The 12,406-nt window shown below is 37.2% G+C and overlaps 1 pseudogene; it reads left to right on the top strand.

Annotated features, from left to right (window-relative positions):
* The first annotated feature begins 8,964 nt into the window (after nucleotides 1-8,964).
* LOC142426267 (protein MIX23-like) lies at nucleotides 8,965-9,670 on the top strand (annotated as a pseudogene).
* The last annotated feature ends 2,736 nt before the right edge of the window (nucleotides 9,671-12,406 follow it).

Raw genomic sequence — 12,406 nt, 5'->3', positions numbered from 1 at the left:
ATCAGCTTTATTGGGTTCATGCCAGTATCACCCTATTCAATTCCTATGCTTCTAGGAAGGCAAGAGTCACTGGGTTTAGCTGCAGGATATTGCTTGAGAGGAGTATGAACATTATTTACTTTAGATAGCAATCATTATCCTTGAATAGCTAACCCCAAACCAGTACTTTGTTATTGTTATGATTCTTTTTATGTAAGATTAAGCACCACATACTGTCACAGTGACACAACACCTAAACTACACTAATGTGAAGATTAGTAATAATCTGTGGCCAGCCTTAAACTTCTCCAAATTTTAAATGGCACATGAATCATCTATTCTTATGTGGTGAGTATTCATAAACAGTAATGCAAACCTAACTTTAAGGAACCAAGTAAGCTACTTGAATGTACTCAGCTCTTAAACTATTATGGAAACTGATTTTCATACACTTATAAACAAGGTTAATCTAGGCTCAGTTATAACTTTACGGTTGAGATCTGATAACTCTAAGAAATTAAGTGATAACACATTTGACTTTTTGACTAAAAAATTTATTATAAGGAAAGGCTGAGTACCTTATTGTAGTGTATCTGTAATGTTGGTACCTAGAAAAAAGAAAGGCAAATAGGTATTTTAAATAACAAGATTTTTGTTTAGGAATCCCAAATAAAACAAAGTAACAGAAACACTTATCTGACAATTGTCCACTTGCATTTATTTGTCTGATTCATAAAAGACCTAAAAAGTAAAAAGAGAAAACAAATCTTAGGTCATCAACATGTTTAACTGTTGAAAGATTACAATATTTTTCTCTTCATAAGATAAGCACAAATTATTGCTTGTCTTGCGAGCGTGTCCAATGATGAGAATACTGGTAAGAGTAAATCTTGTGAAGTCTTTAATACACAACACTAAACCCTAGATTGGAACTCAAAGTCAATCAGTCTTTTTTCTTTCTTGCACTTAACTATATATCCATAATCTATTCCCAAGGACTATACATCTAATAAATTAGTCTTAACAGTTTTCAACCTAAACTCCAAAACATGACATGACTAAGAGTACATCTGCTCTGAACCCTATCCAAGTAAAACTTTAGTTCTATTACTATCTACTGTGGCGTTTCCTATAAACTAAGATTTACACTCTGAAACCCTACAGTCATTGTTTGCTGTCAGATAGGTTTGCTATGAGTTAGAATCAACTTGATGGCAACGAGTTTGGTTTTGGGTTTCAATGTCATCCATTCTGACACAAAAATTGGAAAATCATGGATTTGGACACAGGTTATTAAAAGGCTACTACTAAATGGGTTTTAAGATTTTTGGCAATATGCAACATGAGAGATGAAGGGACTACTAGAGAATGAAGAGGGATATTTGGGAAATCTTTTGTCCACTTAAACACACATTTTGTCAGAAATATGAGGGTTATCAAAATTCTTTCCATTTAATTTTTCCACTGATTTGTGTGAAGCCCCCTTGTACTTGCTTCTGAGATAGGATTACCTAAGTGAGAAAAAGTAATATAAACTTAACAGCACATGGCTTCAAACATTGTAGAATGCTCATCAGTTGTTGCAAAAGAGGACAATAGTATTTTCAACAGCGTAGACAAATAATGGCATTAACATTCACTAATAGTTAGGGTTCAGATCTGACAGGTCAAGAACGAAAAACAGCTCTAAGATTATCAAAACAAATACACTGTTGATTATGACTCACAGTGACCCTACAGGAGGAAATACAATTGCCACTGGGCTTCTCAAGTTGGGAATATTAATGGGAGAAAAAAAGCCTCACCTTTCTCCGTGGTTAGTAGCCCAAAATGTTAACCCGCTATACCACCAGCCTCCTTGTGAAATCTGGTTAAAGAAAATTTCCTAGAAGGGCCTGGTTCCTTCCATTACACTAGTTAACACTACAGGTAAAGATTCTCCTACCAGCATCGTGGGCATTCAGACTTACACTGAAATTTTGTCTAAGGACACAGGCACTGTAAGAGCGAATTGTTTAAGTTCACTTCTTAGGATAAAAGCAGTATTTTATTCACTTAGAGCTAAATGTTCTATCACACTAGTTGTAAAACAAAGAACAAAGGCTTACAATGGCTTTGCTATAACATTCCTCAAAATACTGTTCAGACACATTTGACATCCACAAAGTAGCCCAATGGAGCAAATGGTCAAATGCAGTTCTTAGGTGTTAGTCTCAGACCAGACTACTAGAAATGCAGAGATCCTTCACAGACAACATGACTCATCCACATTCTGCAATACATCTGACATGGAAAGCCTAAAGGCAAGCGTGTTGCTGACACTAAGTATTTCTGACAATCAAGTTTCTCTTCCTTCCTTGCACTCCTCTTTCATGATAGGAGGCCAAATAAGGCTTTCTGATAAATGACTTCATATGTAGAAATGACATGCCTCTTTGTCTCTCTTGATATTCAGACAGATTCTAAACTGCCTATTTGGTGAAGCTTAAACAGAAAACTTCGGCTAGCCTACACTAAAACCATTCTTTTTCCCTAAATGGAAAGATGACAAAACAGGAAGTACACCGAGGCACAGAGGCAAGTTCTGTGGCTAAGTATTTACTGGTAACAGACTACTTACTTCTTCCTGACTGTGTAATAAATTGCAGAACTTCAAGTTTGAGAAGAAAATAGCCAGTGTGCTTTGGTTGCCGTGGCAACTTTCAAAGGCTTAAAGGGAGAATGACATGATGATATATGGGGATGAGAAACAGAGAGACGACTATCCTTGTTTGCCCTGTCCCTTCATACACAAGTCCTTGTCTGACCAAGTTATAAGCCACCTACGTTAAACATATGCTAGGAGCAGTTTTATAATTACATTAAGAAATGATTTTAAGTACATAGCAAAACTAGTTTATTTTGAAGGAACTACTTGGGAAATTTAGTTATTTTATGGCTTGGCCACAGGGTTTGAGGCAACCCTAAAGTAAATTACACCTAAGTGTAACTAATAGCAATTTTAGAGATGGCAAATCCAACCACACACCACCAAATGTAAAAACCAGGAAAGGAAGAAAGAAAACAAGTCCGTCCCCCCCATTGCTGTTCTACTTAAAAAGCAATTAAAACAATTTGTATCCTAACATCCCATTTAAGAGTAAATCAAAATTAAACCAAAACCTACCCCATAACATCTCAAATTCAGACTTCGCAAACACATGGGACAGTTACAGTTGCTTCATAAAGTTCCTAATTAAGTCATAAAATCAACCATCAGACTTCCATATATACTCCAGTATAAGCTGCCTTGAGTATCTGCCGAGGCACCTAATTTTACCACAAAACTGCATAAAAATATGCTGAAAAACTCGGCTTATATTGGAGTATATACGGTATTTAAAAAATAAACTAGAGCAGAAAATACTGAAAGCATCACACTTACTTGTTATTAATAAAAATAATTTCCGTAAGCACAAAAATGTCTGTTAACTACTAGTCCTCAGGAGTTGTTAGTTAATAGTGACCATTCAGCGATAGATTACTATTAGAAATATGCCTTGAAGTTAAGTGAAAAAACAGTACTATTTTGGAACCATCAAACATAAGACCTGTAAATATTTCTCTCCCATGCATTTCATTCTCTAAAAGCAAAATAAATACATGCAGAGTGAGACATCCTAGGTCAGGCAGCCAATATCTAACAAGGTTCTTCTGATTAGAACATGGAATATGTGTTTTCAAAGCCAATGCTTCTGTATTAGGATGCTTATTCGACCAAAAATCTCACTGATCATGTAAAAATTCTAATTAAAAAATGAGCATTGTTTAGGGTAAAGGTTTAAGAGCGAATTTGTTTCACATTTAATGGTCTGTACATAAAACGAAAAGCTCCACAATGGTCATATGCCCCATGGTATGTCAGAATTCTACCCATCTCCCCTTTAGGTTCCATGTTTTTTGGTCCAGATTGACAAACCAGCATCCGGGGTTTTTTTCCCCTTCAAAATGTCCTTCTGATCTCACATACTGATTGCTCTGTGGAACACATTCCTCTCAGGAACGCTTGTTTAGCTAAAAGGTGATCTGGTTGAAATACTTCAGTTAGGGGTTAGAATAGTGTTAAGGCTGGGGCATAGCCTCGATTCTTAATAGTTAGGAGTGACCTTTTTAGTTAATTTATTGTTTTGTTCTACTCTTTCCTCGACTCAGTCAGGGACCCTCTGTTGAATCCTAGTTAAAATTCTGAAAATTTCTGATTATGAGTGCACAACTGTTGTTTCAGCATTATGTATGCCTACCCTGAGCCTGACAGTATAACTCATCTCCCCATTTTCCATAAATTCCACTTCTCTGAAATCTTAAGGTCAATATCCTATCAAATATCACAGAAAACAAGGATCAAAAAGGTCTTTAAAAAATAGCTGATTGATTGCCTATTCTCAAACCACCCCTAATTTAATCCTAGATGTATTATAGAATTATTTAAAAAACACTATTTATAAGACCAGATTATTGGTTTAATAACTGACTCAGCCAGTTGGCCTCTATATTCTTTTATTGGTAAAAGGTGTAGCCTTAACCCTGGTTAAATTTTTCAGGAATCTGTACCACTGGTGGGTGATAAGGTAGGAAGACTTGGGAAAGATCAGTAACTATCAGAAAAACAATTCCTATGTCAGTTAATTTGGCATATCATCGTTTAAAAACAGGACACTTCAGTGAAAACTCTTGATATACCTCTTACATGCTCCTGAACCTGACCTAAAACCTCTAATGATTTTAAGCGACTGATCAAGATCCTTAAATGTGCAACACTGACAAAATGCATTTCACATGCATGCATTTGACCATTGAACCTCACCTTTTAGCTTGTTACATCTTTCATAAACCTGCACCAGAAAGGGTAAGTTGGTTCTGAACATCCCCCAACATATTCACCTCAAAAAACCTTGGGCCAGACCTACATACTGAAAACCCCAAAGCATCATTTTTGTTACCACTCAGTGATTTTTAAAGTTCATAGAATTATTGAAAAATAAAAGATCAAGGGTAATAAAAAAATAAAAGTAACGAAAAGAAACAACTACATAATTCATTAATAATGCAGAATGCTGTGCTGTATAAAGCTAAGTTATTTGTAGAATACGTTACCTTTTCCCTCATGTTTAAATCTTCAAGATTTTAGCAGATTCAATCTTAAAGCTAGCCTAAGATAGCAAAACTGTTTAATCCCTATTTAAATGAACCACAACTTATATGTAAGTTTGTCATACTATCGTGGATTGCATGTTGCTGTAATGCTGTCACCGAAGTTACTGCAGATCAGACTCCAATGAAAGAATAGGCAATCCACTTCTGAGGGATCAGTCAGAAAAACCTTACAAACAGCAGCAGCACACTCCCCGACACTATGCCAGAAGATGAAGGCATTCAATGTACGACTTGTGAGAGTTGCCACCTCAAAGGAGTCATCATCACGAGGTGCAGAGTAACCCTTTGGGGACCTTCATTTGAAGACATGGCACAACTCAAAAGGATTAGAAACAGCTGCTAATATCCAATAGTTGCAATGGGGAATGTTCAAAGTGTGAATATAGTAAAACTGAAAGTCGTCAAAAAGATGAAATAGAATGCATAAATGCCCATACCCGATGCATGTTAAGGAGACCTGATGAACCAAATATCAGAGGTTCTGATTCACCAGATGCTCCACAGAAGATTGAAAAGTCTCAGAAACCGAAAGGGGAAGTTCCATTGTTTTATATGGTCAGAATCCACTCAATGTCAGTGATTTAGTGAAACATGAACTGAAATGGATGATACTGGCCATTTGGAATCAGACAGTGTAGTTTACATGCTAGGAACGCTACATTCAAGAGGAATTTTTGACTCATTCATTGTCAAAATGAACATTTCAATGCTACTCGGGGCCTGGGGACTCATCTGGATAACCTCCCCAAGCAGGATTGATTTCCTGCTGTTCCCTCTTCAGAGGGGTCAGGGCCAAGGGCTCCAGGAATGTGGGGATTACCATGGGTAACCACTAAGGCCACACTGCTGCCAGAGGTAGGGGGAGATGAAGTAGTCCAGGGACCTGCACCCGGGTTGGAGTGTGCTGGGTGTGCCAGCAGCCAGCATGATCATGGGCTTCCCTTCCCTCGTTTAGCAGGGCGGCGCACCTGCCCTAGAGAATGGGCAACTGGCTGTTTCTATGACATATTTTTTACTTGTGTTTCATGTCACTTAAAAAAAAGTGAACAGAACAATTTTAAGTCAATATAATAGCCTATCCGTTTTATTTCTTTTTGTAAAATAAAATTTAAACTAAAAAAAGAACATTTCAAAATCTATACACCAACACTAAAGCTAGTGATGAAGAAACTGTTTTTCTACCAACTTTAGTCTGAAATTGATCATACAATCACGATGTGTTAATTGTTGACCATCTGGATGGGAAAGTTGGTAACAAAGGAACTGTAATTGGAAAATATGCCATTGGTGATACAAAAGAATCCAACAACATCTTCACTGCAAACCTTTTTTCATCATGACTGGACACACAAACTTTGTCAGACAATTCACAGCAATCAAAGCGCCTACATCTGAGAGGATGGACAATAAATAAGCTCAATATTAGCAACCCAAAATGAGCCCGAGGTTACACTATGGAATAGATCATTAAGTGCTCACATAGAAGTTCATGTTGAATGTCAGAAGGGACTGATATTTGAAGCTACTCTGGAAGAGAGCGAATGGAAGAAATGATGAGCTGAATAAAAATGTTCAAAGAGCAGTTCCAGAAGACACAGTATCACAACGAAATGTGCAATTACCTGGAGCTAGAAAATCAAAACAAACAAAGAAAACTAAAACAAAGAAGAACACTTTCAACACATCTCAAGTCGAAGTACCAAAAAACCAACCAACCTCACGTGTCAACCTGCAATAGGCAAAACATTGAATGACGCAGGAAGTTCAACACCGGTGTCAGTGGACCAAAAAGAAGAAGCAACCATTTCAAGAACCAATGGTACTGAAAGAAGTCTAAGCTACATTGAAGGCATCGATGAAATAAAGCTCCACTAATTGTGAGAATACCAGTCAAAATGTTTCCACAAGCTGACAAAACACTGGAAATAATACACTAAGAAATTTGTAAGATCGCTTCCTGGCCAACTGAATGGAAGAGATCTGTATTTGTGCCATTTCCCTCACCCCTGGCAAAAAAGTGATCCAACAGAATGTAACAATTACCAAACAATATTACTATCACATGTAAGTAAACTTTTGCTGGGGATCCCTCAACAGATACAGCAGTCCATCAATAGGGAGCTGGGAGAAATTCAAGCTGGATTCAGAAGAGGATAATGGCTACCTAGACATAGATCACACCAAACCTGCTTAAATGGTACCTGGTGGTTGCTTACCAAAAGGTTAGCAGTTTGAACCCACCATTAGTAGTTCTCAGGGAGAAAAGACCTGGTGATCTATTCTAATAAAGATGCCCCCAACTATATAGAGAGGAATATAGAGGGCAAGTGCCTCCCAAGACTCTGATGTGCAGGTAACCTTATAAATATCGATAAGCTGGCCCCATATTTTCCAATAGCATCTCTAATTCCAGATTTTACACTCGGTTCAGGGCCTAACCCTGGGTAGTACTGACAGTTCCGTGATCATAATACAACTACATTCTTGCATCCAATTAGAAGCCTCTTTTCTCCTAGTTTTATAGATTGTATTTCACTAATCTTACAGTCTTCACCGATTTACTAAAATATCATTCCTGTTCTGCTTTCTAGAACAACTTATTTAAAATCTCTAGATCTGATTGTTTACCAGATGTTGAAATATCTGAACCATTTAAATCTTTAAAAGTAACTTTAAATTAATAAAATTGGAAAAGTACTTATTTATAGTTTAATTTTTTACAAGTTTCATTATGGTTTCCCTTTTACTGACAGAAAGCTACTTAAGCACAGATCGTTGCCAGGTCGAGGAGGCAATATTAGGTAACACAGAGCTGTTTGAATCCACATCCTAATACACAGTCATTCTGGTATGAATTCAAATCATATTAAAGAAATCACTATCAGTTTGCTTTAGTTATAAATAAGCACAATTACTTAGCTTTCCAAAATATAACTAAATCACCAAAAAAGCAGCTACAGTCAATATAGCAACCAGTTCTGTTTCTTATTATATACTAAAATTTACAGAAGTAATTGCATGATGGAACAAATTCTATCCAACCCCTCCAAAAAAAAGCTTATGTACGTTTGTGTGTACACACACACACTCTCTCTCTTTCTCTCATATAGTATGTAGGTACATACATGGTCTACTAGTTGTTCAGAAGTCCCTGGTTGCACAAATTTATATATAGATACATAAGATAGTATATATATCTATATTTCCATATAGATATATAAGATACTCAATCCAGGTCTTTAAAACTGGAAACCTTTGGTTCACTTTCCACAAAAATTAGGTTTATTCTAAGACAAAATTTCTTTTTAATTTATTTTTTAGACAAGAGTTGTTTAATTTTGCGATATTTATAATTGACACATTGCAGAGCATAGAACTCTGGAGTCTAATTCTGATTTCAAAATAGCTTCACGTAACAGAAGCAGCTCTAGTGGCACACGGTTGTAGTTCAAACCCCACCAGCAACTGTACAGAAGAGTCTGCTTCTATAAAGATGAGCAGTTGCAGAAATCCAAGCGAGCATTCCTACTCTGTTCCTGAGGGCTGCTATGAGTCAGGACGGACGCAATGGCACTGAACTAATTTTGGTTTACTTAACAGAAGCATTCATTAAAAAATTTAAAACCCAACAATTTTGATTTTGTAGGAAAAATCCCTATCATTTATGAAATCATAAGGAAACTGTAATTGCAGTTAACTTTAAAAAAGATATATTCTCGGTTGGAGTCATTCAAATGTTACATAAAAAGCAATTCTAGGATTGGCCCGTGCGGGGCCTCGCCCTCGTCCAATATGGTGGCGCCCAGTGGCGGTGTGAACTGCGAGGAGTTCGCCGAGTTCAAGGTTATTATTCTTTTATTTTAAACATGTATAGGAATTGCTCAAGGTGATGAGGACGATTGATGACAGAATAGTCCACGAATTAAACACTACGGTTCCAACAGCTTCATTTGCAGGGAAAATTGATGCCAGCCAAACCTGTAAACAACTCTATGAGTCGTTGATGGTCGCTCATTCCAGTAGGGACAGAGTCATAAAAAACTGTACAGCTCAGACCTCAGCAGTAGTAACAAACCTCCGAGAAGAGAGAAAAGAATTTGGATGATTTAACGTTATTAAAGCAACTTAGAAAAGAACAAAGTTGAAATGGATGCAGTCAGAGCTGAATGTTGAAGAAGTAGTAAATGACAGGAGCTGGAAGGTGTTTAATGAACGCTGCCGAATTCACTTCAAGCCTCCAAAGAAAGAATAGAGAAAGAGAGACACTGCTTGTTAAAGGACCAGGCCATCTCACAAGAGCTAAGCACGGCAGACATCAGCAGGGTGGGCTTCCTAGAGTGATTTCTGAGCCAACAGTCCAAGACTTTTGTTGATATCAGACCCACTTAGCCAAGACCTCAAACATGAGTAATCCTGATAATTACGGAGCTATCAATTACTATTTTATACTGATTGTGTAAAAAATGTTTTATAACTGTTAAAATAATTTTCTGAAAAAAAAAAAAAGCAATTCTATCACATTTTAGTTTATTTAATTTCACTTACAGCAGGGTCTACTAGTTGTTTAGGAGTCCTTGGGTGGCACAAATGTTTAAGTACCTGTCTATGGGTCAAAAGACTGGCAGGTCCATGGGAGATGTGGAAGACAGCAGGCCTGCTTCCAAAAGGTCCCAGCCTTGAATACCCTCTGGAGCAAGTCCTACTCTGTCACACATGAAGATACATTGAGTAGGTAGGAATCAACTCAATAGCAACTAACTGGTTAATTTACAATTTCTTCATATTAATATAAAACCTTTAAATTCATAGGATTAAAACAAAATCTTGAGTAAATATTACTTGGAAATATTTGAGTGGGTTCTCTCAATATACATTTTACTAACAATTCTAAATCAGTTCAGAATAAAATCAAGTACTACGAAGGTTGGAAAAAGAAACGGGGAAGGTGACAACAGCAGTGCAATGCTTAGTTCTTGGAGTTTCTATTAAGGCCTAGTTTATTGCATGTTTTGCAGATAAAGATACGTAGATTCACAAGTATTTACAAAGTCTCTAACAAGTCCCAGTTCCAGAACACAATGTCACGTATTTTGCAGACAAAGACACACACACTTATAACAAATATTTCCAACCCTCCCATGATGATGAAAGCATGCGCCCTTTTGGCGCTGCTGCCCTGCCTTGTCCAGGGGAGAGTCAAAGAACTCCAGCTTAGTGTGACCACATGGAAGTGGTCCTAGCAGAGTACAACACGGAGGAGATCTACCAGGAAAAGGACTTCAGACAAGTGACACAGAAACAAAGTTAACTCAACGAACCATAGGAAAGGTTTCTTCTTCAAAATTTAAAAGGGCACATTTGCTGCAGCAGTGTTTCACTGTACAGCTCACCTACCATCAAGATCCACGTACAGAAATACATACTCCTGAGGCCTAAGTAAATTTCTCAAAATTATATGCAACTTAAAGATTGTGATAATTCTATTTGATGGTGAGCTCTGGTCATGGGTAATCTGGGAGAGAAAAGTTTTAAAATGCCCCCTCCACCCAAAAACAAAAACACCCCAGATCCTGAAGAAAACCTATGGAGGCTCAGTTCTAGTCTGACACATTGCCATGAGTCAGACGACTAAATAGCAACTGGTTTAGTAACAAGTTTTAGTTATGAGAAACATGTATTTAAAATAGAAATAGGTAGAAATTCTTTCATTATGTGGACAGACTGATCTGAACATTATCACTCAAAAGTGGTAAGCACAACACTGTACAGAATGCCAACTTTTTTTTTTTAGAGCACCTGAAATTTATTAAACCGTTCACTTTCCTAAAAGCACACAATGGGATATGGAGGGGATCCCAGCCCTACTCTTTCAGCCCAAGGCAGGCAGAGACCCAACACAACTTGGCCTACTGGCCAGAGCCAGAATGTCAGCCTTGCTGATATATTCTTTTGGGGCTCTAATGTATTTTAATTCCAAAACAATAACAAAACCCCAAAACAGAAAAAAATCTGGAGGGAAAAGTAGTAAAAAGAAAAAGCAGGATAATATAGAACAGCCAGGGCAAAAAAGCTTTCTAAACGTGTCAAAAGCCTTAAAACATGTTATTATCCCTTTTGCCTGTATTTCCACTTCTAGAAGTTTATTACAAAGAAATAATCAAGGACATGAAAAACAATCTATATGACTTACAAATTTTAGTCAGTGGTATCAGTCCCGCTCAAGAAAAATGTTGAGGTCGGCAGCTGTGAAGATTGCAGCCTTGAAATCCCTCGGAGCATCTCTTCTCTGTCCTACACGGTCCCTAGGCCAGAAACAATTTGACAGCATGTGCTGCATGGAATGTCAATTCTTAAGCACACTATTTTGCAAAACATACACTAATACATACTGCTCTTAAGTTAAAAAGAATAGTATATATAGTTTATGGTACAAACCAAAACACAAACAAAAAAACCCCAATTCATTGTCACTGAGTCAATTCTGACTCAAAATGATCCTACAGGGCAGGACAGAAATGCCCCCATGGGTTTCTGAGACTCTTAACGGGACTAGAAAGCCTCCTAGTTATCCCAAATTATGGTATATCTACCCTACAAAATACTATATAGCCAATGAAAGATGCTTTGTGAACAATATACCCAATGTTTCCTATAGAGAGGAAACAAACACATGGGTGACAAAAAGATCTAGAATGATCTTGATTTTGTGACACAAAACCAAACCTCTTTGTAATATGTAAGTATAGTATAAACTGGTTTGTTTTGATAGATGGAATTTAAAAGATTTTGTTTTCTTATACTTTTTTGTATTTCCTTAAAAAAAGTGTTTCTAAATACATATTGTTAAGATCTTTAAAGGCTATGTTCTCATATGGGGAAAATCATGTAATTTTCAGTGTTTCATGAGAAAACTATTAAGTACTAAACACCTAGATCTAAGTACTTGAATGGGTAAAGAAATCTATACCAAACTGAGAACAGAGATTCGAGTCAATTGGACTCACAGGGAATCTTACAGGACGGAGTAGAATTGCCTCATAGGGTGGCCAAGGCTCTAAAGCTTTACAGAAGCCCAGGGGCGCTTCTTTCTCCAGCAGTGGGTTCAAACCTTTGGGACAGCAGGTAAGCGTACTGTGCAGTAGGGTTCCCTAAGAAATCTTTAGGGCTGTCTCAGTTTTTGAGGTTCATTCAAAAGGATAACATCAGAAAGCTAATAATACTGTACAGCCCCACT

Source organism: Tenrec ecaudatus, chromosome 14, assembly GCF_050624435.1.
Source record: "Tenrec ecaudatus isolate mTenEca1 chromosome 14, mTenEca1.hap1, whole genome shotgun sequence".
Lineage (NCBI taxonomy): Eukaryota > Metazoa > Chordata > Mammalia > Afrosoricida > Tenrecidae > Tenrec > Tenrec ecaudatus.
Note: the sequence above shows the minus strand (reverse complement) of the source record. Positions and strands in the feature narration are given on the sequence as shown.